Raw genomic sequence first — 27,601 nt, 5'->3', positions numbered from 1 at the left:
GTCCCGCACACATCCAGGTGAGCCCCGTTTCCGCCTCCTAGCTCGAGATGAGGGATCCTTTCCCTGTTTCGTAGGGAAGAATTCCCGGCATTCCCGTCGCATCTCCAGAGGAGGCGCTCTCCACAGGAAAGGCGAGAGGAACTCCAGGGTCGTGCCACCATTCCAAGAGTCCCCCAGATGTGTCAGTCCATTCCAGAGGAACCTGTTTTCCCTGCACTGCCTTGACGTTCAAGCCGAGGATCGACTCCCACCACGTGTGCACGTGGGACAGCCCTGTGGGAAAGCCTCGTGGGAAAGCCTCGTGGGAAAGACTCGAGGGAAACCCATAGATCCTTTGATCCACGCGGCGGACTGCGTGACACTGCTGCTACCGCTCTGGAGGAAAGCGCAAGTGCATGCCCGCATTCGAGACGAGGACTGACTCCCCTGGGGAGACTCCAGAAGTACCCCAAGATCAATGTCAGCACTGGAGAGGAATCCTCAGGTTCCGGCCCCGACTCCACACAAGGTCTTAGGCCCCGGCATCGACGGGAGAGGAATCCCGAGAGGCCCCCGAGGAACTCGCATGGGGACTGGCCTTTCCTGAGGCCACCAGAGCGGGTCCCTGAGGTCCCCATCGTAAGTCGAGAGCACCTGCCGCAACTCGAGGAAATCCAGGAGGTTTTGCCCTCCAGGCGAGATGAGACCCATTTCCGCTGAGGCTTCTCGAGGCTAATCACATCTAACCACTGGAACTTCCAAAGGGTCCTTCACACCCTTGCTGCAACTCAAGAAGTTCCCCGACATACCCGTCTCCACTCGAGAGGAAGCACGAGTGTCCCGCACACATCCAGGGGAGCCCCGTTTCCGCCTCCTAGCTCGAGATGAGGGATCCTTTCCCTGTTTCTTAGGGAAAGAATTCCCGGCGTTCCCGTCGCATCTCCAGAGGAGGCGCTCTCCACAGGAAAGGCGAGAGGAACTCCAGGGTCGTGCCACCATTCCAAGAGTCCCCCAGATGTGTCAGTCCATTCCAGAGGAACCTGTTTTCCCTGCACTGCCTTGACGTTCAAGCCGAGGATCGACACCCACCACGTGTGCACGGGGGACCGCCCTGTGGGAAAGCCTCGTGGGAAAGCCTCGTGGGAAAGACTGGAGGGAAAACCATAGATCCTTTGATCCACGCGGCGGACTGCGTGACACTGCTGCTACCGCTCTGGAGGAAAGCGCAAGTGCATGCCCGCATTCGAGACGAGCACTGACTCCCCTGGGGAGACTCCAGAAGTTCCCCAAGATCCATGTCAGCACTGGAGAGGAATCCTCAGGTTCCGGCCCCGACTCCACACAAGGTCTTAGGCCCGGCATCGACGGGAGAGGAATCCCGAGAGGCCCCCGAGGAACTCGCATGGGGACTGGCCTTTCCTGAGGCCACCAGAGCGGGTCCCTGAATTCCCCATCGTAATTCGAGAGCACCTGCCGCAACTCGAGAAAATCCAGGAGGTTTTGCCCTCCAGGCGAGATGAGGCCCATTTCCGCTGACGCTTCTCGAGGCTAATCACATCTAACCACTGGAACTTCCAAAGGGTCCTTCACACCCTTGCTGCAACTCAAGAAGTTCCCCGCCATACCCGTCTCCACTCGAGAGGAAGCACGAGGGTCCCGCACACATCCCGGGGAGCCCCGTTTCCGCCTCCTAGCTCGAGATGAGGGATCCTTTCCCTGTTTCGTAGGGAAAGAATTCCCGGCGTTCCCGTCGCATCTCAAGAGGAGGCGCTCTCCACAGGAAAGGCAAGAGGCACTCCAGGGTCGTGCCACCATTCCAAGAGTTCCCCAGATGTGTCAGTCCTTTCCAGAGGAACCTGTCTTCCCTGCACTGCCTTGACATTCAACCGAGGATCGACGCCCACCACGTGTGCAGGTGGGACAGCCCTGTGGGAAAGCCTCGTGGGAAAGCCTCGTGGGAAAGACTCGAGGGAAAACCATAGATCCTTTGATCCACGCGGCGGATTGCGTGACACTGCTGCTACCGCTCTGGAGGAAAGTGCAAGGGCATGCCCGCATTCGAGACGAGGACTGACTCCCCTGGGGAGACTCCAGAAGTACCCCAAGATCCATGTCAGCACTGGAGAGGAATACTCAGGTCCGGCCCCGACTCCACACAAGGTCTTAGGCCCCGGCATCGACGGGAGAGGTATCCCGAGAGGCCCCCGAGGAACTCGCATGGGGACTGACCTTTCCTGAGGCCACCAGAGCGTGTCCTGAGTTCCCCGTCATAAGGCGAGAGCACCTGTCGCAACTCGAGAAAATCCAGGAGGTTTTGCCCTCCAGGCGAGATGAGGCCCATTTCCGCTGAGGCTTCTCGAGGCTAATCACATCTAACCACTGGAACTTCCAAAGGGTCCTTCACACCCTTGCTGCAACTCAAGAAGTTCCCCAACATACCCGTCTCCACTGGAGCGGAAGCACGAGTGTCCTGCACACACCCAGGGGAGCCCCGTTTCCGCCTCCTAGCTCGAGATGAGGGATCCTTTCCCTGTTTCGTAGGGAAAGAATTCCCGGCGTTCCCGTGGCATCTCAAGAAGAGGCGCTCTCCACAGGAAAGGCGAGGGAACTCCAGGGTCGTGCCACCATTCCAAGAGTCCCCCAGATGTGTCAGTCCATTCCAGAGGAACCTGTTTTCCCTGCACTGCCTCGACCTTCAAGCCGAGGATCGACTCCCACCACGTGTGCACGTGAGACAGCCCTGTGGGAAAGCCTCGTGGGAAAGCCTCGTGGGAAAGACTCGAGGGAAAACCATAGATCCTTTGATCCACGCGGCGGACTGCGTGACACTGCTGCTACCGCTCTGGAGGAAAGTGCAAGGGCATGCCCGCATTCGATACGAGGACTGACTCCCCTGGGGAGACTCCAGAAGTACCCCAAGATCCATGTCAGCACTGGAGAGGAATACTCAGGTCCGGCCCCGACTCCACACAAGATCTTAGGCCCCGGCATCGACGGGAGAGGTATCCCGAGAGGCCCCCGAGGAACTCGCATGGGGACTGACCTTTCCTGAGGCCACCAGAGCGGGTCCTGAGGTCCCCGTCATAAGGCGAGAGCACCTGTCGCAACTCGAGAAAATCCAGGAGGTTTTGCCCTCCAGGCGAGATGAGGCCCATTTCCGCTGAGGCTTCTCGAGGCTAATCACATCTAACCACTGGAACTTCCAAAGGGTCCTTCACACCCTTGCTGCAACTCAAGAAGTTCCCCAACATACCCGTCTCCACTGGAGCGGAAGCACGAGGTTCCCGCACACACCCAGGGGAGCCCCGTTTCCGCCTCCTAGCTAGAGATGAGGGATCCTTTCCCTGTTTCGTAGGGAAAGAATTCCCGGTGTTCCCGTCGCATCTCAAGAGGAGGCGCTCTCCACAGGAAAGGCGAGAGGAACTCCAGGGTCGTGCCACGATTCCAAGAGTCCCCCAGATGTGTCAGTCCATTCCGGAGGAACTTGTTTTCCCTGCACTGCCTTGACGTTCAAGCCGAGGATCGACTCCCACCACGAGTGCACGTGGGACCGCCCTGTGGGAAAGCCTCGTGGGAAAGCCTCGTGGGAAACACGCGAGGGAAAACCATAAATCCTTTAATCCACGCGGCGGACTGCGTGACACTGCTGCTACCGCTCTGGAGGAAAACGCAAGTGCATGCCTGCATTCAAGACGAGCACTGACTCCCCTGGGGAGACTCCAGAAGTAGCACAAGATCCATGTCAGCACTGGAGAGAAATCCTCAGGTTCCGGCCCCGACTCCACACAAGGTCTTAGGCCCCGGTATCGACGGCAGAGGAATCCCGAGAGGCCCCCGAGGAACTCGCATGGGGACTGGCCTTTCCTGAGGCCACCAGAGCGGGTCCCTGAGGTTCCCGTCGTAAGTCGAGAGCACCTGCCGCAACTCGAGAAAATCCAGGAGGTTTTGCCCTCCAGGCGAGATGAGGCACATTTCCGCTGAGGCTTCTCGAGGCTAATCACATCTAACCACTGGAACTTCCAAAGGGTCCTTCACACCCTTGCTGCAACTCAAGAAGTTCCCCGAAATACCCCTCTCCACTCGAGAGGAAGCACGAGGGTCCCGCACACACCCAGGGGAGCCACGTTTCCGCCTCCTTGCTCGAGATGAGGGATCCTTTCCCTGTTTCGTAGGGAAAGAATTCCCGGCGTTCCCGTCGCATCTCAAGAGGAGGCGCTCTCCACAGGAAAGGCGAGAGGAACTCCAGGATCGTGCCACGATTCAAAGAGTCCCCCAGAAATGTCAGTCCATTCCAGAGGAACCTGTTTTCCCTGCACTGCCTTGACGTTCAAGCAGAGGATCGACTCCCACCACGTGTGCACGTGGGACAGCCCTGTGGGAAAGCCTCGTGGGAAAGCCTCGGGGGAAAGACTCGAGGGAAAAACATAGATCCTTTGATCCACGCGGCGGACTGCGTGACACTGCTGCTACCGCTCTGGAGGAAAGCGCAAGTGCATGCCCGCATTCGAGACGAAGACTGACTCCCCTGCGGAGACTCCAGAAGTACCCCAAGATCCATGTCAGCACTGGAGAGGAATCCTCAGGTTCCGGCCCCGACTCCACACAAGGTCTTAGGCCCCGGCATCTACGGCACAGGAATCCCGAGAGGCCCCCTAGGAACTCGCATGGGGACTAGCCTTTCCTGAGGCCACCAGAGCGGGTCCCTGAGGTCCCCGTCGTAAGTCGAGAGCACCTGCCGCAACTCGAGAAAATCCAGGAGGTTTTGCCCTCCAGGCGAGATGAGGCCCATTTCCGCTGAGGCTTCTCGAGGCTAATCACATCTAACCACTGGAACTTCCAAAGGGTCCTTCACACCCTTGCTGCAACTCAAGAAGTTCCCCGACATACCCGTCTCCACTCGAGAGGAAGCACGAGGGTCCCGCACACATCCAGGGGAGCCCCGTTTCCGCCTCCTAGCTCGAGATGAGGGATCCTTTCCCTGTTTCTTAGGGAAAGAATTCCCGGCGTTCCCGTCGCATCTCCAGAGGAGGCGCTCTCCACAGGAAAGGCGAGAGGAACTCCAGGGTCGTGCCACCATTCCAAGAGTCCCCCAGATGTGTCAGTCCATTCCAGAGGAACCTGTTTTCCCTGCACTGCCTTGACGTTCAAGCCGAGGATCGACACCCACCACGTGTGCACGGGGGACCGCCCTGTGGGAAAGCCTCGTGGGAAAGCCTCGTGGGAAAGACTGGAGGGAAAACCATAGATCCTTTGATCCACGCGGCGGACTGCGTGACACTGCTGCTACCGCTCTGGAGGAAAGCGCAAGTGCATGCCCGCATTCGAGACGAGCACTGACTCCCCTGGGGAGACTCCAGAAGTTCCCCAAGATCCATGTCAGCACTGGAGAGGAATCCTCAGGTTCCGGCCCCGACTCCACACAAGGTCTTAGGCCCGGCATCGACGGGAGAGGAATCCCGAGAGGCCCCCGAGGAACTCGCATGGGGACTGGCCTTTCCTGAGGCCACCAGAGCGGGTCCCTGAATTCCCCATCGTAATTCGAGAGCACCTGCCGCAACTCGAGAAAATCCAGGAGGTTTTGCCCTCCAGGCGAGATGAGGCCCATTTCCGCTGACGCTTCTCGAGGCTAATCACATCTAACCACTGGAACTTCCAAAGGGTCCTTCACACCCTTGCTGCAACTCAAGAAGTTCCCCGCCATACCCGTCTCCACTCGAGAGGAAGCACGAGGGTCCCGCACACATCCCGGGGAGCCCCGTTTCCGCCTCCTAGCTCGAGATGAGGGATCCTTTCCCTGTTTCGTAGGGAAAGAATTCCCGGCGTTCCCGTCGCATCTCAAGAGGAGGCGCTCTCCACAGGAAAGGCAAGAGGCACTCCAGGGTCGTGCCACCATTCCAAGAGTTCCCCAGATGTGTCAGTCCTTTCCAGAGGAACCTGTCTTCCCTGCACTGCCTTGACATTCAACCGAGGATCGACGCCCACCACGTGTGCAGGTGGGACAGCCCTGTGGGAAAGCCTCGTGGGAAAGCCTCGTGGGAAAGACTCGAGGGAAAACCATAGATCCTTTGATCCACGCGGCGGATTGCGTGACACTGCTGCTACCGCTCTGGAGGAAAGTGCAAGGGCATGCCCGCATTCGAGACGAGGACTGACTCCCCTGGGGAGACTCCAGAAGTACCCCAAGATCCATGTCAGCACTGGAGAGGAATACTCAGGTCCGGCCCCGACTCCACACAAGGTCTTAGGCCCCGGCATCGACGGGAGAGGTATCCCGAGAGGCCCCCGAGGAACTCGCATGGGGACTGACCTTTCCTGAGGCCACCAGAGCGTGTCCTGAGTTCCCCGTCATAAGGCGAGAGCACCTGTCGCAACTCGAGAAAATCCAGGAGGTTTTGCCCTCCAGGCGAGATGAGGCCCATTTCCGCTGAGGCTTCTCGAGGCTAATCACATCTAACCACTGGAACTTCCAAAGGGTCCTTCACACCCTTGCTGCAACTCAAGAAGTTCCCCAACCTACCCGTCTCCACTGGAGCGGAAGCACGAGTGTCCTGCACACACCCAGGGGAGCCCCGTTTCCGCCTCCTAGCTCGAGATGAGGGATCCTTTCCCTGTTTCGTAGGGAAAGAATTCCCGGCGTTCCCGTGGCATCTCAAGAAGAGGCGCTCTCCACAGGAAAGGCGAGGGAACTCCAGGGTCGTGCCACCATTCCAAGAGTCCCCCAGATGTGTCAGTCCATTCCAGAGGAACCTGTTTTCCCTGCACTGCCTCGACCTTCAAGCCGAGGATCGACTCCCACCACGTGTGCACGTGAGACAGCCCTGTGGGAAAGCCTCGTGGGAAAGCCTCGTGGGAAAGACTCGAGGGAAAACCATAGATCCTTTGATCCACGCGGCGGACTGCGTGACACTGCTGCTACCGCTCTGGAGGAAAGTGCAAGGGCATGCCCGCATTCGATACGAGGACTGACTCCCCTGGGGAGACTCCAGAAGTACCCCAAGATCCATGTCAGCACTGGAGAGGAATACTCAGGTCCGGCCCCGACTCCACACAAGATCTTAGGCCCCGGCATCGACGGGAGAGGTATCCCGAGAGGCCCCCGAGGAACTCGCATGGGGACTGACCTTTCCTGAGGCCACCAGAGCGGGTCCTGAGGTCCCCGTCATAAGGCGAGAGCACCTGTCGCAACTCGAGAAAATCCAGGAGGTTTTGCCCTCCAGGCGAGATGAGGCCCATTTCCGCTGAGGCTTCTCGAGGCTAATCACATCTAACCACTGGAACTTCCAAAGGGTCCTTCACACCCTTGCTGCAACTCAAGAAGTTCCCCAACATACCCGTCTCCACTGGAGCGGAAGCACGAGGTTCCCGCACACACCCAGGGGAGCCCCGTTTCCGCCTCCTAGCTAGAGATGAGGGATCCTTTCCCTGTTTCGTAGGGAAAGAATTCCCGGTGTTCCCGTCGCATCTCAAGAGGAGGCGCTCTCCACAGGAAAGGCGAGAGGAACTCCAGGGTCGTGCCACGATTCCAAGAGTCCCCCAGATGTGTCAGTCCATTCCGGAGGAACTTGTTTTCCCTGCACTGCCTTGACGTTCAAGCCGAGGATCGACTCCCACCACGAGTGCACGTGGGACCGCCCTGTGGGAAAGCCTCGTGGGAAAGCCTCGTGGGAAACACGCGAGGGAAAACCATAAATCCTTTAATCCACGCGGCGGACTGCGTGACACTGCTGCTACCGCTCTGGAGGAAAACGCAAGTGCATGCCTGCATTCAAGACGAGCACTGACTCCCCTGGGGAGACTCCAGAAGTAGCACAAGATCCATGTCAGCACTGGAGAGAAATCCTCAGGTTCCGGCCCCGACTCCACACAAGGTCTTAGGCCCCGGTATCGACGGCAGAGGAATCCCGAGAGGCCCCCGAGGAACTCGCATGGGGACTGGCCTTTCCTGAGGCCACCAGAGCGGGTCCCTGAGGTTCCCGTCGTAAGTCGAGAGCACCTGCCGCAACTCGAGAAAATCCAGGAGGTTTTGCCCTCCAGGCGAGATGAGGCCCATTTCCGCTGAGGCTTCTCGAGGCTAATCACATCTAACCACTGGAACTTCCAAAGGGTCCTTCACACCCTTGCTGCAACTCAAGAAGTTCCCCGAAATACCCCTCTCCACTCGAGAGGAAGCACGAGGGTCCCGCACACACCCAGGGGAGCCACGTTTCCGCCTCCTTGCTCGAGATGAGGGATCCTTTCCCTGTTTCGTAGGGAAAGAATTCCCGGCGTTCCCGTCGCATCTCAAGAGGAGGCGCTCTCCACAGGAAAGGCGAGAGGAACTCCAGGATCGTGCCACGATTCAAAGAGTCCCCCAGAAATGTCAGTCCATTCCAGAGGAACCTGTTTTCCCTGCACTGCCTTGACGTTCAAGCAGAGGATCGACTCCCACCACGTGTGCACGTGGGACAGCCCTGTGGGAAAGCCTCGTGGGAAAGCCTCGGGGGAAAGACTCGAGGGAAAAACATAGATCCTTTGATCCACGCGGCGGACTGCGTGACACTGCTGCTACCGCTCTGGAGGAAAGCGCAAGTGCATGCCCGCATTCGAGACGAAGACTGACTCCCCTGCGGAGACTCCAGAAGTACCCCAAGATCCATGTCAGCACTGGAGAGGAATCCTCAGGTTCCGGCCCCGACTCCACACAAGGTCTTAGGCCCCGGCATCTACGGCACAGGAATCCCGAGAGGCCCCCTAGGAACTCGCATGGGGACTAGCCTTTCCTGAGGCCACCAGAGCGGGTCCCTGAGGTCCCCGTCGTAAGTCGAGAGCACCTCCTGCAACTCGTGAAAATCCAGGGGGTTTTGCCCTCCAGGCGAGATGAGGCCCATTTCCGCTGAGGCTTCTCGAGGCTAATCACGTCTAACCACTGGAACTTCCAAAGGGTCATTCACACCCTTGCTGCAACTCAAGAAGTTCCCCGACATACCCGTCTCCACTCGAGAGGAAGCACGAGGGTCCCGCACACATCCAGGGGAGCCACGTTTCCGCCTCCTAGCTCGAGATGAGGGATCCTTTCCCTGTTTCGTAGGGAAAGAATTCCCGGCGTTCCGGTCGCATCTCAAGAGGAGGCGCTTTCCACAGGAAAGGCTAGAGAAACTCCAGGGTCGTGCAACCATTCCAAGAGTCCCCCAGATGTCTCAGTCCATTCCAGAGGAACCTGTTTTCCCTGCACTGCCTTGACGTTCAAGCCGAGGATCGACTCCCACCACGTGTGCACGTGGGACAGCCCTGTGGGAAAGCCTCGTGGGAAAGCCGCGTGGGAAAGACTCGAGGGAAAACCATAAATCCTTTAATCCACGCGGCGGACTGCGTGACACTGCTGCTACCGTTCTGGAGGAAAGCGCAAGTGCATGCCCGCATTCGAGACGAGCACTGACGCCCCTGGGGAGACTCCAGAAGTACCCCAAGATCCATGTCAGCACTGCAGAGGAATCCTCAGGTTCCGGCACCGACTCCACACAAGGTCTTAGGCCCCGGCATCGACGGCAGAGGAATCCCGAGAGGCCCCAGGGGAACTCGCATAGGGACTGGCCTTTCCTGAGGCCACCAGAGCGGGTCCCTGAGGTCCCCGTCGTAAGTCGAGAGCACCTGCCTCAACTCGAGAAATACCAGGAGGTTTTGCCCTCCAGGCGAGATGAGGCCCATTTCCGCTGAGGCTTCTCTAGGCTAATCACATCTAACCACTGGAACTTCCAAAGGGTCCTTCACACCCTTGCTGCAACTCAAGAAGTTCCCCGACATACCCGTCTCCACTCGAGAGGAAGCACGAGGGTCCCGCACACATCCAGGGGAGCCCCGTTTCCGCCTCCTAGCTCGAGATGAGGGATCCTTTCCCTGTTTCCTAAGGAAAGAATTCCCGGCGTTCCCGTCGCATCTCAAGAGGAGGCGCTCTCCACAGGAAAGGCGAGAGGAACTCCAGGGTCGTGCCACCATTCCAAGAGTCCCCCAGATGTGTCAGTCCATTCCAGAGGAACCTGTTTTCCCTGCACTGCCTTGACGTTCAAGCCGAGGATCGACTCCCACCACGTGTGCACGTGGGACAGACCTGTGGGAAAGCCTCGTGGGAAAGCCTCGTGGGAAAGACTCGAGGGAAAACCATAGATCCTTTGATCCACGCGGCGGACTGCGTGACACTGCTGCTACCGCTCTGGAGGAAAGTGCAAGTGCATGCCCGCATTCGAGACGAGGACTGACTCCCCTGGGGAGACTCCAGAAGTACCCCAAGATCCATGTCAGCACAGGAGAGGAATCCTCAGGTTCCGGCCCCGACTCCACACAAGGTCTTAGGCCCCGGCATCGACGGGAGAGGAATCCCGACAGGCCGCCGAGGAACTCGCATGGGGACTGGCCTTTCCTGAGGCCACCAGAGCGGGTCCCTGAGGTCCCCGTCGTAAGTCGAGAGCTCCTGCCTCAACTCGAGAAAATCCAGGAGGCTTTGCCCTCCAGGCGAGATGAGGCCCATTTCCGCTGAGGCTTCTCGAGGCTAAAACATCTAACCACTGGAACTTCCAAAGGGTCCTTCACACACTTGCTGCAACTCAAGAAGTTCCCCGACATACCCGTCTCCACTCGAGAGGAAGCACGAGGGTCCCGCACACACCCAGGGGAGCCCCGTTTCCGCCTCCTTGCTCGAGATGAGGGATCCTTTCCCTGTTTCGTAGGGAAAGAATTCCCGGCGTTCCCGTCGCATCTCAAGAGGAGGCGCTCTCCACAGGAAAGGCGAGAGGAACTCCAGGATCGTACCACGATTCCAAGAGTCCCCCAGATGTGTCAGTCCATTTCAGAGGAACCTGTTTTCTCTGCACTGCCTTGACGTTCAAGCCGAGGATCGACTCCCAATACGTGTGCACGTGGGACAGCCCTGTGGGAAAGCCTCGTGGGAAAGCCTGGTGGGAAAGACTCGAGGGAAAAACATAGATCCTTTGATCCACGCGGCGGACTTCGTGACACTGCTGCTACCGCTCTGCAGGAAAGCGCAAGTGCATGCCCGCATTCGAGACGAGCACTGACTCCCCTGGGGAGACTCCAGAAGTACCCCAAGATCCATGTCAGCACTGGAGAGGAATACTCAGGTCCGGCCCCGACTCCACACAAGGTCTTAGGCCCCGTCATCGACGGGAGAGGAATCCCGAGAGGCCCCCGAGGAACTCGCATGGGGACTGGCCTTTCCTGAGGCCACCAGAGCGGGTCCTGAGGTCCCCGTCGTAAGGCGAGAGAACCTGTCGCAACTCGAGAAAATCCAGGAGGTTTTGCCCTCCCGGCGAGATGAGGCCCATTTCCGCTGAGGCTTCTCGAGGCTAATAACATCTAACCACTGGAACTTCCAAAGGGTCCTTCACATCCTTGCTGTAACTCAAGAAGTTCCCCGACATACCCGTCTCCACTCGAAAGGAAACACGAGAGTCCCGCACACATCCAGGGGAGCCCCGTTTCCGCCTCCTAGCTCGAGATGAGGGATCCTTTCCCTGTTTCGTAGGGAAAGAATACCCGTCGTTCCCGTCGCATCTCAAGAGGAAGCGCTCCCCACAGGAAGGCGAGAGGAACTCCAGGGTCGTGCCACCATTCCAAGAGTCGCCCAGATCTGTCAGTCCATTCCAGAGGAACCTGTCTTCCCTGCACTGCTTAGACGCTCAACCGAGGATCGACGCCCACCACGTGTGCACGTGGGACAGCCCTGAGGGAAAGCCTCGTGGGAAAGCCTCGTGGGAAAGACTCGAGGGAAATCCATAAATCCTTTGATCCACGTGGTGGACTGCGTGACACTGCTGCTACCGCTCTGGAGGAAAGCGCAAGTGCATGCCCGCATTTGAGACGAGGACTGACTCCCCTGGGGAGACTCCAGAAGTACCCCAAGATCCATGTCAGCACTGGAGAGGAATCCTCAGGTTCCGGCCCCGACTCCACACAAGGTCTTAGGTCCCGGCATCGACGGGAGAGGAATCCCGAGAGGCCCCCGAGGAACTCGCATGTGGACTGGCCTTTCCTGAGGCCACCAGAGCGGGTCCCTGAGGTCCCCGTCGTAAGTCGAGAGCACCTGCCGTAACTCGAGAAATCCAGGAAGTATTGCCCTCCAGGCGAGATGAGGCCCATTTCCGCTGAGGCTTCTCTAGGCTAATCACATCTAACCACTGGAACTTCCAAAGGGTCCTTCACACCCTTGCTGCAACTCAAGAAGTTCCCCGACATACCCGTCTCCACTCGAGAGGAAGCACGAGGGTCCCGCACACATCCAGGGGAGGCCCGTTTCCGCCTCCTAGCTCGAGATGAGGGATCCTTTCCCTGTTTCCTAAGGAAAGAATTCCCGGCGTTCCCGTCGCATCTCAAGAGGAGGCGCTCTCCACAGGAAAGGCGAGAGGAACTCCAGGGTCGTGCCACCATTCCAAGAGTCCCCCAGATGTGTCAGTCCATTCCAGAGGAACCTGTTTTCCCTGCACTGCCTTGACGTTCAAGCGGAGGATCGACTCCCACCACGTGTGCACGTGGGACAGACCTGTGGGAAAGCCTCGTGGGAAAGCCTCGTGGGAAAGACTCGAGGGAAAACCATAGATCCTTTGATCCACGCGGCGGACTGCGTGACACTGCTGCTACCGCTCTGGAGGAAAGTGCAAGTGCATGCCCGCATTCGAGACGAGGACTGACTCCCCTGGGGAGACTCCAGAAGTACCCCAAGATCCATGTCAGCACAGGAGAGGAATCCTCAGGTTCCGGCCCCGACTCCACACAAGGTCTTAGGCCCCGGCATCGACGGCAGAGGAATCCCGAGAGGCCCCCGAGGAACTCGCATGGGGACTGGCCTTTCCTGAGGCCACCAGAGCGGGTCCCTGAGGTCCCCGTCGTAAGTCGAGAGCTCCTGCCTCAACTCGAGAAAATCCAGGAGGTTTTGCCCTCCAGGCGAGATGAGGCCCATTTCCGCTGAGGCTTCTCGAGGCTAATCACATCTAACCACTGGAACTTCCAAAGGGTCCTTCACACACTTGCTGCAACTCAAGAAGTTCCCCGACATACCCGTCTCCACTCGAGAGGAAGCACGAGGGTCCCGCACACACCCAGGGGAGCCCCGTTTCCGCCTCCTTGCTCGAGATGAGGGATCCTTTCCCTGTTTCGTAGGGAAAGAATTCCCGGCGTTCCCGTCGCATCTCAAGAGGAGGCGCTCTCCACAGGAAAGGCGAGAGGAACTCCAGGATCGTACCACGATTCCAAGAGTCCCCAAATGTGTCAGTCCATTTCAGAGGAACCTGTTTTCCCTGCACTGCCTTGACGTTCAAGCCGAGGATCGACTCCCAATACGTGTGCACGTGGGACAGCCCTGTGGGAAAGCCTCGTGGGAAAGCCTGGTGGGAAAGACTCGAGGGAAAAACATAGATCCTTTGATCCACGCGGCGGACTTCGTGACACTGCTGCTACCGCTCTGCAGGAAAGCGCAAGTGCATGCCCGCATTCGAGACGAGCACTGACTCCCCTGGGGAGACTCCAGAAGTACCCCAAGATCCATGTCAGCACTGGAGAGGAATCCTCAGGTTCCGGCACCGACTCCACACAAGGTCTTAGGCCCCGGCATCGACGGGAGAGTAATCCCGAGAGGCCCCCGAGGAACTCGAATGCGGACTAGCCTTTCCTGAGGCCACCAGAGCGGGTCCCTGAGGTCCCCGTCGTAAGTCGAGAGCACCTGCCGCAACTCGAGAAAATCCAGGAGGTTTTGCCCTCCAGGCGAGATGAGGCCCATTTCCGCTGAGGCTTCTCGAGGCTAATCACATCTAACCACTGGAACTTCCAAAGGGTCCTTCACACCCTTGCTGCAACTCAAGAAGTTCCCCGACATACCCGTCTCCACTCGAGAGGAAGCACGAGGTTCCCGCACACACCCAGGGGAGCCCCGTTTCCGCCTCCTAGCTAGAGATGAGGGATCCTTTCCCTGTTTCGTAGGGAAAGAATTCCCGGTGTTCCCGTCGCATCTCAAGAGGAGGCGCTCTCCACAGGAAAGGCGAGAGGAACTCCAGGGTCGTGCCACGATTCCAAGAGTCCCCCAGATGTGTCAGTCCATTCCGGAGGAACTTGTTTTCCCTGCACTGCCTTGACGTTCAAGCCGAGGATCGACTCCCACCACGAGTGCACGTGGGACCGCCCTGTGGGAAAGCCTCCTGGGAAAGCCTCGTGGGAAACACGCGAGGGAAAACCATAAATCCTTTAATCCACGCGGCGGACTGCGTGACACTGCTGCTACCGCTCTGGAGGAAAACGCAAGTGCATGCCTGCATTCAAGACGAGCACTGACTCCCCTGGGGAGACTCCAGAAGTAGCACAAGATCCATGTCAGCACTGGAGAGAAATCCTCAGGTTCCGGCCCCGACTCCACACAAGGTCTTAGGCCCCGGCATCGACGGCAGAGGAATCCCGAGAGGCCCCCGAGGAACTCGCATGGGGACTGGCCTTTCCTGAGGCCACCAGAGCGGGTCCTGAGGTCCCCGTCGTAAGGCGAGAGAACCTGTCGCAACTCGAGAAAATCCAGGAGGTTTTGCCCTCCCGGCGAGATGAGGCCCATTTCCGCTGAGGCTTCTCGAGGCTAATAACATCTAACCACTGGAACTTCCAAAGGGTCCTTCACATCCTTGCTGTAACTCAAGAAGTTCCCCGACATACCCGTCTCCACTCGAAAGGAAGCACGAGAGTCCCGCACACATCCAGGGGAGCCCCGTTTCCGCCTCCTAGCTCGAGATGAGGGATCCTTTCCCTGTTTCGTAGGGAAAGAATACCCGTCGTTCCCGTCGCATCTCAAGAGGAAGCGCTCCCCACAGGAAAGGCGAGAGGAACTCCAGGGTCGTGCCACCATTCCAAGAGTCCCCCAGATCTGTCAGTCCATTCCAGAGGAACCTGTCTTCCCTGCACTGCTTAGACGCTCAACCGAGGATCGACGCCCACCACGTGTGCACGTGGGACAGCCCTGAGGGAAAGCCTCGTGGGAAAGCCTCGTGGGAAAGACTCGAGGGAAATCCATAAATCCTTTGATCCACGTGGTGGACTGCGTGACACTGCTGCTACCGCTCTGGAGGAAAGCGCAAGTGCATGCCCGCATTTGAGACGAGGACTGACTCCCCTGGGGAGACTCCAGAAGTACCCCAAGATCCATGTCAGCACTGGAGAGGAATCCTCAGGTTCCGGCCCCGACTCCACACAAGGTCTTAGGTCCCGGCATCGACGGGAGAGGAATCCCGAGAGGCCCCCGAGGAACTCGCATGGGGACTGGCCTTTCCTGAGGCCACCAGAGCGGGTCCCTGAGGTCCCCGTCGTAAGTCGAGAGCACCTGCCGTAACTCGAGAAATCCAGGAAGTATTGCCCTCCAGGCGAGATGAGGCCCATTTCCGCTGAGGCTTCTCGAGGCTAATCACATCTAACCACTGGAACTTCCAAAGGGTCCTTCACATCCTTGCTGCAACTCAAGAAGTTCCCCGACATACCCGTCACCACTCGAGAGGAAGCACGAGGGTCCCGCACACATCCAAGGGAGCCCCGTTTCCGCCTCCTAGCTCGAGATGAGGGATCCTTTCCCTGTTTCGTAGGGAAAGAATTCCCGGCGTTCCCGTCGCATCTCAAGAGGAGGCGCTCCCCACAGGAAAGGCGAGAGGAACTCAGGGTCGTGCCACCATTCCAAGAGTCCCCCAGATGTGTCAGTCCATTCCAGAGGAACCTGTTTTCCCTGCACTGCCTTGACCTTCAAGCCGAGGATCGACTCCCACCACGTGTGCACGTGGGACAGGCCTGTGGGAAAGCCTCGTGGGAAAGCCTCGTGGGAAAGACTCGAGGGAAAACCATAGATCCTTTGATCCACGCGGCGGACTGCGTGACACTGCTGCTACCGCTCTGGAGGAAAGCGCAATTGCATGCCGGCTTCGAGACGAGGACTGACTCTCCTGGGGAGACTCCAGAAGTACCCCAAGATCCATGTGAGCACTGGAGAGGAATCCACAGGTTCCGGCCCCGACTCAACACAAGGTCTTAGGCCCCGGCATCGACGGCAGAGGAATCCTGAGAGGCCCCCGAGGAACTCGCATGGGGACTGGCCTTTCCTGAGGCCACCAGAGCGGGTCCCTGAGGTCCCCGTCGTAAGTCGAGAGCACCTGCCTCAACTCGAGAAAATCCAGGAGGTTTTGCCCTCCAGGCGAGATGAGGCTCATTTCCGCTGAGGCTTCTCGAGGCTAAACACATCTAACCACTGGAACTTCCAAAGCGTCCTTCACACCCTTGCTGCAACTCAAGAAGTTCCCCGACATACCCGTCTCCACTCGAGAGGAAGCACGAGGGTCCGCACACATCCAGGGAGCCCCGTTTCCGCCTCCTAGCTCGAGATGAGGGATCCTTTCCCTGTTTCGTAGGGAAAGAATTCCCGGCGTTCCCGTCGCATCTCAAGAGGAGGCGCTCTCCACAGGTAAGGCGAGAGGAACTCCAGGGTCGTGCCACCATTCCAAGAGTCCCCCAGATGTGTCAGTCCATTCCAGAGGAACATGTTTTCCCTGCACTGCCTTGACGTTCAAGCCGAGGATCGACTCCCACCACGTATGCACGTGGGACAGCCCTGTGGGAAAGCCTCGTGGGAAAGCCTCGTGGGAAAGACTCGAGGGAAAACCATAGATCCTTTGATCCATGCGGCGGACTGCGTGACACTGCTGCTACCGCTCTGGAGGAAAGCGCAAGTGCATGCCCGCATTCGAGACGAGGACTGACTCCCCTGGGGAGACTCCAGAAGTACTCCAAGGTCCATGTCAGCACTGGAGAGGAATACTCAGGTTCTGGCCACGACTCCACACAAGGTCTTAGGCACCGGCATCGACGGGAGAGGAATCCCGAGAGGCCCCCGAGGAACTCGCATGGGGACTGGCCTTTCCTGAGGCCACCAGAGCGGGTCCCTGAGGTCCCCGTCGTAAGTCGAGAGCACCTGCCGCAACTCGAGAAATTCCAGGAGGTTTTGCCCTCCAGGCGAGATGAGGCCCATTTCCGCTGAGGCTTCTCGAGGCTAATCACATCTAACCACTGGAACTTCCAAAAGGTCCTTCACACGCTTGCTGCAACTCAAGAGGTTCCCCGACATACCCGTCTCCACTCGAGAGGAAGCAGGAGGGTCCCGCACACATCCAGGGGAGCCCCGTTTCCGCCTCCTAGCTCGAGATGAGGGATCCTTTCCCTGTTTTGTAGGGAAAGAATTCCCGGCGTTCCCGTCGCATCTCAAGAGGAGGCGCTCTCCACAGGTAAGGCGAGAGGAACTCCAGGGTCGTGGCACCATTCCAAGAGTCCCCCAGATGTGTCAGTCCATTCCAGAGGAACCTGTTTTCCCTGCACTGCCTTGACGTTCAAGCCGAGGATCGACTCCCACCACGTGTGCACGTGGGACAGCCCTGTGGGAAAGCCTCGTGGGAAAGAATCGTGGGAAAGACTCGAGGGAAAACCATAGATCCTTTGATCCACGCGGTGGACTGCGTGACACTGCTGCTACCGCTCTGGAGGAAAGCGCAAGTGCATGCCCGCATTCGAGACGAGGACTGACTCCCCTGGGGAGACTCCGGAAGTATCCCTAGATCCATGTCAGCACTGGAGAGGAATCCTCAGGTTCCGGCCCCGACTCCACACAAGGTCTTAGGCCCCGGCATCGACGGGAAAGAATTCCCGAGAGGCCCCCGAGGAACTCGCATGGGGACTGGCCTTTCCTGAGGCCACCAGAGAGGGTCCCTGAGGTCGCCGTCGTAAGTCGAGAGCACCTGCCGCAACTCGAGAAATTCCAGGAGGTTTTGCCCTCCAGGCGAGATGAGGCCCATTTCCGCTGAGGCTTCTCGAGGCTAATCACATCTAACCCATGGAACTTCCAAAGGGACCTTCACACCCTTGCTGCAACTCAAGAAGTTCCCCGACATAACCGTCTCCACTCGAGAGGAAGCACGAGGTTCCCGCACACATCCAGGGGAGACCCGTTTCCGCCTCGTAGCTCGAGATGAGGGATCCTTTCCCTGTTTCGTAGGGAAAGAATTCCCGGCGTTCCCGTCGCATCTCAAGAGGAGGCGCTCTCCACAGGAAAGGCGAGAGGAACTCCAGGGTCATGCCACCATTCCAAGAGACCCTCAGATGTGTCAGTCCATTCTAGCGGAACCTGTTTTCCCTGCACTGCCTTGACGTTCAAGCCGAGGATCGACTCCCACCACGTGTGCACGTGGGACAGCCCTGTGGGAAAGCCTCGTGGGAAAGCCTCGTGGGAAAGACTCGAGGGAAAACCATAGATCCTTTGATCCACGCGGCAGACTGCGTGACACTGCTGCTACCGCTCTGGAGGAAAGCGCAAGTGCATGCCCGCATTCGAGACGAGGACTGACTCCCCTGGGGAGACTCCAGAAGTACCCCAAGATACATGTCAGCACTGGAGAGGAATCCTCAGGTTCCGGCCCCGACTCCACACAAGGTCTTAGGCCCCGTCATCGACGGGAGAGGAATCCCGAGAGGCCCCCGAGGAACTCGCATGGGGACTGGCCTTTCCTGCGGCCACCAGAGCGGGTCCCTGAGGTCCCCGTCGTAAGTCGAGAGCACCTGACGCAACTCGAGAAAATCCAGGAGGTTTTGCCCTCCAGGCGCGATGAGGCCCATTTCCGCTGAGGCTTCTCGAGGCTAATCACGTCTAACAACTGGAACTTCCAAAGGGTCCTTCACACCCTTGCTGCAACTCAAGAAGTTCCCCGACATACCCGTCTCCACTCGAGAGGAAGCACGTGGGGTTCCGCACACATCCAGGGGAGCCCCGTTTCCGCCTCCTAGCTCGAGATGAGGGATCCTTTCCCTGTTTCGTAGGGAAAGAATTCCCGGCGTTCCCGTCGCATCTCAAGAGGAGGCGCTCTCCACAGGAAAGGCGAGAGGAACTCCAGGGTCGTGCCACCATTCCAAGAGTCCCCCAGATGTGTCAGTCCATTCCAGAGGAACCTGTTTTCCCTGCACTGCCTTGACGTTCAAGCGGAGGATCGACTCCCACCACGTGTGCACGTGGGACAGACCTGTGGGAAAGCCTCGTGGGAAAGCCTCGTGGGAAAGACTCGAGGGAAAACCATAGATCCTTTGATCCACGCGGCGGACTGCGTGACACTGCTGCTACCGCTCTGGAGGAAAGTGCAAGTGCATGCCCGCATTCGAGACGAGGACTGACTCCCCTGGGGAGACTCCAGAAGTACCCCAAGATCCATGTCAGCACAGGAGAGGAATCCTCAGGTTCCGGCCCCGACTCCACACAAGGTCTTAGGCCCCGGCATCGACGGGAGAGGAATCCCGAGAGGCCGCCGAGGAACTCGCATGGGGACTGGCCTTTCCTGAGGCCACCAGAGCGGGTCCCTGAGGTCCCCGTCGTAAGTCGAGAGCTCCTGCCTCAACTCGAGAAAATCCAGGAGGTTTTGCCCTCCAGGCGAGATGAGGCCCATTTCCGCTGAGGCTTCTCGAGGCTAATCACATCTAACCACTGGAACTTCCAAAGGGTCCTTCACACACTTGCTGCAACTCAAGAAGTTCCCCGACATACCCGTCTCCACTCGAGAGGAAGCACGAGGGTCCCGCACACACCCAGGGGAGCCCCGTTTCCGCCTCCTTGCTCGAGATGAGGGATCCTTTCCCTGTTTCGTAGGGAAAGAATTCCCGGCGTTCCCGTCGCATCTCAAGAGGAGGCGCTCTCCACAGGAAAGGCGAGAGGAACTCCAGGATCGTGCCACGATTCCAAGAGTCCCCCAGATGTGTCAGTCCATTCCGGAGGAACTTGTTTTCCCTGCACTGCCTTGACGTTCAAGCCGAGGATCGACTCCCAATACGTGTGCACGTGGGACAGCCCTGTGGGAAAGCCTCGTGGGAAAGCCTGGTGGGAAAGACTCGAGGGAAAAACATAGATCCTTTGATCCACGCGGCGGACTTCGTGACACTGCTACTACCGCTCTGGAGGAAAGCGCAAGTGCATGCCCGCATTCGAGACGAGGACTGCCTCCCCTGGGGAGACTCCAGCAGTACCCCAAGATCCATGTCAGCACTGGAGAGGAATCCTCAGGTTCCGGCACCGACTCCACACAAGGTCTTAGGCCCCGGCATCGACGGGAGAGTAATCCCGAGAGGCCCCCGAGGAACTCGAATGGGGACTAGCCTTTCCTGAGGCCACCAGAGCGGGTCCCTGAGGTCCCCGTCGTAAGTCGAGAGAACCTGCCGCAACTCGAGAAAATCCAGGAGGTTTTGCCCTCCAGGCGAGATGAGGCCCATTTCCGCTGAAGCTTCTCGAGGCTAATCACATCTAACCCCTGGAACTTCCAAAGGGTCCTTCACACCCTTGCTGCAACTCAAGAAGTTCCCCGACATACCCGTCTCCACTCGAGAGGACGCACGAGGTTCCCGCACACACCCAGGGGAGCCCCGTTTCCGCCTCCTAGCTAGAGATGAGGGATCCTTTCCCTGTTTCGTAGGGAAAGAATTCCCGGTGTTCCCGTCGCATCTCAAGAGGAGGCGCTCTCCACAGGAAAGGCGAGAGGAACTCCAGGGTCGTGCCACGATTCCAAGAGTCCCCCAGATGTGTCAGTCCATTCCGGAGGAACTTGTTTTCCCTGCACTGCCTTGACGTTCAAGCCGAGGATCGACTCCCACCACGTGTGCACGTGGGACCGCCCTGTGGGAAAGCCTCGTGGGAAAGCCTCGTGGGAAACACTCGAGGGAAAACCATAAATCCTTTAATCCACGCGGCGGACTGCGTGACACTGCTGCTACCGCTCTGGAGGAAAACGCAAGTGCATGCCCGCATTCAAGACGAGCACTGACTCCCCTGGGGAGACTCCAGAAGTACCCCAAGATCCATGTCAGCACTGGAGAGGAATACTCAGGTCCGGCCCCGACTCCACACAAGGTCTTAGGCCCCGTCATCGACGGGAGAGGAATCCCGAGAGGCCCCCGAGGAACTCGCATGGGGACTGGCCTTTCCTGAGGCCACCAGAGCGGGTCCTGAGGTCCCCGTCGTAAGGCGAGAGAACCTGTCGCAACTCGAGTAAATCCAGGAGGTTTTGCCCTCCCGGCGAGATGAGGCCCATTTCCGCTGAGGCTTCTCGAGGCTAATAACATCTAACCACTGGAACTTCCAAAGGGTCCTTCACATCCTTGCTGTAACTCAAGAAGTTCCCCGACATACCCGTCTCCACTCGAAAGGAAGCACGAGAGTCCCGCACACATCCAGGGAGCCCCGTTTCCGCCTCCTAGCTCGAGATGAGGGATCCTTTCCCTGTTTCGTAGGGAAAGAATACCCGTCGTTCCCGTCGCATCTCAAGAGGAAGCGCTCCCCACAGGAAAGGCGAGAGGAACTCCAGGGTCGTGCCACCATTCCAAGAGTCCCCCAGATCTGTCAGTCCATTCCAGAGGAACCTGTCTTCCCTGCACTGCTTAGACGCTCAACCGAGGATCGACGCCCACCACGTGTGCACGTGGGACAGCCCTGAGGGAAAGCCTCGTGGGAAAGCCTCGTGGGAAAGACTCGAGGGAAATCCATAAATCCTTTGATCCACGTGGTGGACTGCGTGACACTGCTGCTACCGCTCTGGAGGAAAGCGCAAGTGCATGCCCGCATTTGAGACGAGGACTGACTCCCCTGGGGAGACTCCAGAAGTACCCCAAGATCCATGTCAGCACTGGAGAGGAATCCTCAGGTTCCGGCCCCGACTCCACACAAGGTCTTAGGTCCCGGCATCGACGGGAGAGGAATCCCGAGAGGCCCCCGAGGAACTCGCATGTCGACTGGCCTTTCCTGAGGCCACCAGAGCGGGTCCCTGAGGTCCCCGTCGTAAGTCGAGAGCACCTGCCGTAACTCGAGAAATCCAGGAAGTATTGCCCTCCAGGCGAGATGAGGCCCATTTCCGCTGAGGCTTCTCGAGGCTAATCACATCTAACCACTGGAACTTCCAAAGGGTCCTTCACACCCTTGCTGCAACTCAAGAAGTTCCCCGACATACCCGTCACCACTCGAGAGGAAGCACGAGGGTCCCGCACACATCCAAGGGAGCCCCGTTTCCGCCTCCTAGCTCGAGATGAGGGATCCTTTCCCTGTTTCGTAGGGAAAGAATTCCCGGCGTTCCCGTCGCATCTCAAGAGGAGGCGCTCCCCACAGGAAAGGCGAGAGGAACTCAGGGTCGTGCCACCATTCCAAGAGTCCCCCAGATCTGTCAGTCCATTCCAGAGGAACCTGTTTTCCCTGCACTGCCTTGACCTTCAAGCCGAGGATCGACGCCCACCACGTGTGCACGTGGGACAGCCCTGAGGGAAAGCCTCGTGGGAAAGCCTCGTGGGAAAGACTCGAGGGAAAACCATAGATCCTTTGATCCACGCGGCGGACTGCGTGACACTGCTGCTACCGCTCTGGAGGAAAGCGCAATTGCATGCCGGCTTCGAGACGAGGACTGACTCTCCTGGGGAGACTCCAGAAGTACCCCAAGATCCATGTGAGCACTGGAGAGGAATCCACAGGTTCCGGCCCCGACTCCACACAAGGTCTTAGGCCCCGGCATCGACGGCAGAGGAATCCTGAGAGGCCCCCGAGGAACTCGCATGGGGACTGGCCTTTCCTGAGGCCACCAGAGCGGGTCCCTGAGGTCCCCGTCGTAAGTCGAGAGCACCTGCCTCAACTCGAGAAAATCCAGGAGGTTTTGCCCTCCAGGCGAGATGAGGCTCATTTCCGCTGAGGCTTCTCGAGGCTAATCACATCTAACCACTGGAACTTCCAAAGCGTCCTTCACACCCTTGCTGCAACTCAAGAAGTTCCCCGACATACCCGTCTCCACTCGAGAGGAAGCACGAGGGTCCGCACACATCCAGGGGAGCCCCGTTTCCGTCTCCTAGCTCGAGATGAGGGATCCTTTCCCTGTTTCGTAGGGAAAGAATTCCCGGCGATCCCGTCGCATCTCAAGAGGAGGCGCTCTCCACAGGAAAGGCGAGAGGAACTCCAGAGTCGTGCCATCATTCCAAGAGACCCCCAGATGTGTCAGTCCATTCCAGAGGAACCTGTTTTCCCTGCACTGCCTTGACCTTCAAGCCGAGGATCGACTCCCACCACGTGTGCACGTGGGACAGGCCTGTGGGAAAGCCTCGTGGGAAAGCCTCGTGGTAAAGACTCGAGGGAAAACCATAGATCCTTTGATCCACGCGGCGGACTGCGTGACACTGCTGCTACCGCTCCGGAGGAAAGCGCAATTGCATGCCGGCTTCGAGACGAGGACTGACTCCCCTGGGGAGACTCCAGAAGTACCCCAAGATCCATGTGAGCACTGGAGAGGAATCCACAGGTTCCGGCCCCGACTCCACACAAGGTCTTAGGCCCCGGCATCGACGGCAGAGGAATCCTGAGAGGCCCCCGAGGAACTCGCATGGGGACTGGCCTTTCCTGAGGCCACCAGAGCGGGTCCTTGAGGTCCCCGTCGTAAGTCGAGAGCACCTGCCTCAACTCGAGAAAATCCAGGAGGTTTTGCCCTCCAGGCGAGATGAGGCTCATTTCCGCTGAGGCTTCTCGAGGCTAATCACATCTAACCACTGGAACTTCCAAAGCGTCCTTCACACCCTTGCTGCAACTCAAGAAGTTCCCCGACATACCCGTCTCCACTCGAGAGGAAGCACGAGGGTCCGCACACATCCAGGGGAGCCCCGTTTCCACCTCCTAGCTCGAGATGAGGGATCCTTTCCCTGTTTCGTAGGGAAAGAATTCCCGGCGTTCCCGTCGCATCTCAAGAGGAGGCGCTCTCAACAGGAAAGGGGAGAGGATCTCCAGAGTCGTGCCACCATTCCAAGAGACCCCCAGATGTGTCAGTCCATTACAGAGGAACCTCTTTTCCCTGCACTGCCTTGACGTTCAAGCCGAGGATCGACTCCCACCACGTGTGCACGTGGGACAGCCCTGTGGGAAAGCCTCGTGGGAAAGCCTCGTGGGAAAGACTCGAGGGAAAACCGTAGATACTTTGATCCACGCGGCGGACTGCGTGACACAGCTGCTACCGCTCAGGAGGAAAGCGCAAGTGCATGCCCGCGTTCGAGACGAGGTCTGACTCCCACGGGGAGACTCCAGAAGTACCCCAAGGTCCATGTCAGCACTGGAGAGGAATCCTCAGGTTCCGGCCCCGACTCCACACAAGGTCTTAGGCCCCGGCATCGACGGGAGAGGAATCCCGAGAAGCCCCCGAGGAACTCGCATGGGGACTGGCCTTTTCTGCGGCCACCAGACCGGGTCCCTGAGGTCTCCGTCGTAAGTTGAGAGCACCTGCCGCAACTCCAGAAAATCCAGGAGGTTTTGCCCTCCAGGCGAGATGAGGCCCATTTCCGCTGAGGCTTCTCGAGGCTAATCACGTCTAACCACTGGAACTTCCAAAGGGTCCTTCAAACCATTGCTGCAACTCAAGCAGTTCCGCGACATTCCCGTCTCCACTAGAGAGGAAGCACGTGGGGTCCCGCACACATCCAGGGGAGCCCCGTTTCCGCCTCCTATTTCGAGATGAGGGACGTTTCCCTTTTTCGTAGGGAAAGAATTCCCGGCGTTCCCGTCGCATCTCAAGAGGAGGCGCTCTCCACAGGAAAGTCGAGAGGAACTCCAGGGTCGTGCCACCATTCCAAGAGTCCCCCAGATGTGTCAGTCCATTCCAGAGGAACCTGTTTTCCCTGCACTGCCTTGACGTTCAAGCCGAGGATCGACTCCCACCACGTGTGCACGTGGAACAGCCCTGTGGGAAAGCCTCGTGGGAAAGCCTGGTGGGAAAGACTCGAGGGAAAACCATAGATCCTTTGATGCACGCGGCGGACTGTGTGACACTGCTGCTACCGCTCTGGAGGAAAGCCCAAGTGCATGCCCGCATTCGAGACGAGGACTGACTCCCCTGGGGAGACTCCAGAAGTACCCCAAGATCCATGTCAGCACTGGAGAGGAATCCTCAGGTTCTGGCCCCGACTCCACACAAGGTCTTAGGCCTCGGCATCGACGGTAGAGGAATCCCTAGAGGCCCCCGAGGAACTCGCATGCGGACTGGCCTTTCCTGAGGCCACCAGATCGGGTCCCTGAGGTCCCAGTCGTAAGTCGAGGGCACCTGCCGCAACTCCAGAAAATCCAGGAGGATTTGCCCTCCAGGCGAGATGAGGCCCATTTCCGCTGAGGCTTCTCGAGGCCAATCACGTCTAACCACTGGAACTTCCAAAGGGTCCTTCACACCCTTGCTGCAACTCAAGAAGTTCCCCGACATACCCGTCTCCACTCGAGAGGAAGCACGTGGGGTCCCGCACACATCCAGGGGAGCCCCGTTTCCGCCTCCTAGCTCGAGATGAGCGATCCTTTCCCTGTTTCATAGGGAAAGATTCCCGGCTTTCCCGTCGCATCTCAAGAGGAGGCGCTCTCCACAGGAAAGGCGAGAGGAACTCCAGGGTCGTGCCACCAATCCAAGAGTCCCCCAGATGGGTCAGTTCATTCCAGAGGAACCTGTTTTCCCTGCACTGCCATGACGTTCAAGCCGAGGATCGACTCCCACCACGTGTGCACGTGGGACAGCCCTGTGGGAAAGCCTCGTGGGAAAGCCTCGTGGGAAAGACTCGAGGGAAAACCATAGATCCTTTGATCCACGCGGCGGACTGCGTGACACTGCTGCTACCGCTCTGGAGGAAAGCGCAAGTGCATGCCCGCATTCGAGACGAGGACTGACTCCCCTGGGGAGACTCCAGAAGTACCCCAAGATCCATGTCAGCACTGGAGAGGAATCCTCAGGTTCCGGCCCCGACTCCACACAAGGTCTTAGGCCCCGGCATCGACGGGAGAGGAATCCCGAGAGGCCCCCGAGGAACTCGCATGGGGACTGGCCTTTCCTGAGGCCACCAGAGCGGGTCCCTGAGGTCCCCATCGTAAGTCGAGAGCACCTGTGGCAACTCGAGAAAATCCAGGAGGTTTTGCCCTCCAGGCGAGATGAGGCCCATTTCCGCTGAGGCTTCTCGAGGCTAATCACATCTAACCGCTGGAACTTCCAAAGGGTCCTTCACACCCTTGCTGCAACTCACGAAGTTCCCCGACATACCCGTCTCCACTCGAGAGGAAGCACGTGGGGTCCCGCACACATCCAGGGGAGCCCCGTTTCCGCCTCCTAGCTCGAGATGAGGGATCCTTTCCCTGTTTCTTAGGGAAAGAATTCCCGGCGTTCCCGTCGCCTCTCAAGAGGAGGCGATCTCCACAGGAGAGGCGAGAGGAACTCCAGGGTCGTGCCACCATTCCTAGAGACGCCCAGATGTGTCAGTCCATTACAGAGGAACCTGTTTTCCCTGCACTGCCTTGACGTTCAAGCCGAGGATCGACTCCCACCACCTGTGCACGTGGGACAGCCCTGTGGGAAAGCCTCGTGGGAAAGCCTCGTGGGAAGACTCGAGGGAAAACCATAGATCCTTTGATCCACGCGGCGGACTGCGTGACACTTCTGCTACCGCTCTAGAGGAAAGCGCAAGTGCATGCCCGCATTCGAGACGAGGACTGACTCCCCTGGGGAGACTCCAGAAGTACCCCAAGATCCATGTCAGCACTGGAGAGGAATCCTCAGGTTCCGGCCCCGACTCCACACAAGGTCTTAGGCCCCGGCATCGTCGGGAGAGTAATCCCGAGAGGCCCCCGAGGAATTCGCATGGGGACTGGCCTTTCCTGAGGCCACCAGAGCGGGTCCCTGAGGTCCCCGTCGTAAGTCGAGAGCACCTGCCGCAACTCGAGAAAATCCACGAGGTTTTGCCCTCCAGGGGAGATGAGGCACATTTCCGCTGAGGCTTCTCGAGGCCAATCACGTCTAACCACTGGAACATCCAAAGGGTCCTTCACACCCTTGCTGCAACTCAAGAAGTTCCCCGACATACCCGTCTCCACTCGAGAGGAAGCACGTGGGGTCCCGCACACATCCAGGGGAGCCCCGTTTCCGCCTCCTAGCTCGAGATGAGGGATCCTTTCCCTGTTTCGTAGGGAAAGAATTCCCGGCGTTCCAGTCGCATCTCAAGAGGAGGCGCTCTCCACAGGAAAGGCGAGAGGAACTCCAGGGTCGTGCCACCATTCCAAGAGTCCCCCAGATGTGTCAGTCCATTCCAGAGGAACCTGTTTTCCCTGCACTGCCTTGACGTTCAAGCCGAGGATCCACTCCCACCACTTGTGCACGTGGGACAGCCCTGTGGGAAAGCCTCGTGGGAAAGCCTCGTGGGAAAGACTCGAGGGAAAATCATAGATCCTTTGATCCACGCGGCGGACTGCGTGACACTGCTGCTACCGCTCTGGAGGAAAGCGCAAGTGCATGCCCGCATTCGAGACGAGGACTGACTCCCCTGGGGAGACTCCAGAAATACCCCAAGATCCATGTCAGCACTGGAGAGGAATCCTCAGGTTCCGGCCCCGATTCCACACAAGGTCTTAGGCCCCGGCATCGACGGGAGGAGAATGCCGAGAGGCCCCCGAGGAACTCGCATGGGGACTGGCCTTTCCTGAGGCCACCAGAGCGGGTCCCTGAGGTCCCCGTCGTAAGTCGAGAGCACCTGCCGCAACTCGAGAAAATCCAGGAGGTTTTGCCCTCCAGGC

This window comes from Ovis canadensis, chromosome 26 (assembly GCF_042477335.2).
Source record: "Ovis canadensis isolate MfBH-ARS-UI-01 breed Bighorn chromosome 26, ARS-UI_OviCan_v2, whole genome shotgun sequence".
In the NCBI taxonomy this organism is placed as follows: Eukaryota; Metazoa; Chordata; class Mammalia; order Artiodactyla; family Bovidae; genus Ovis; species Ovis canadensis.
This window is presented reverse-complemented; position numbering follows the sequence as displayed.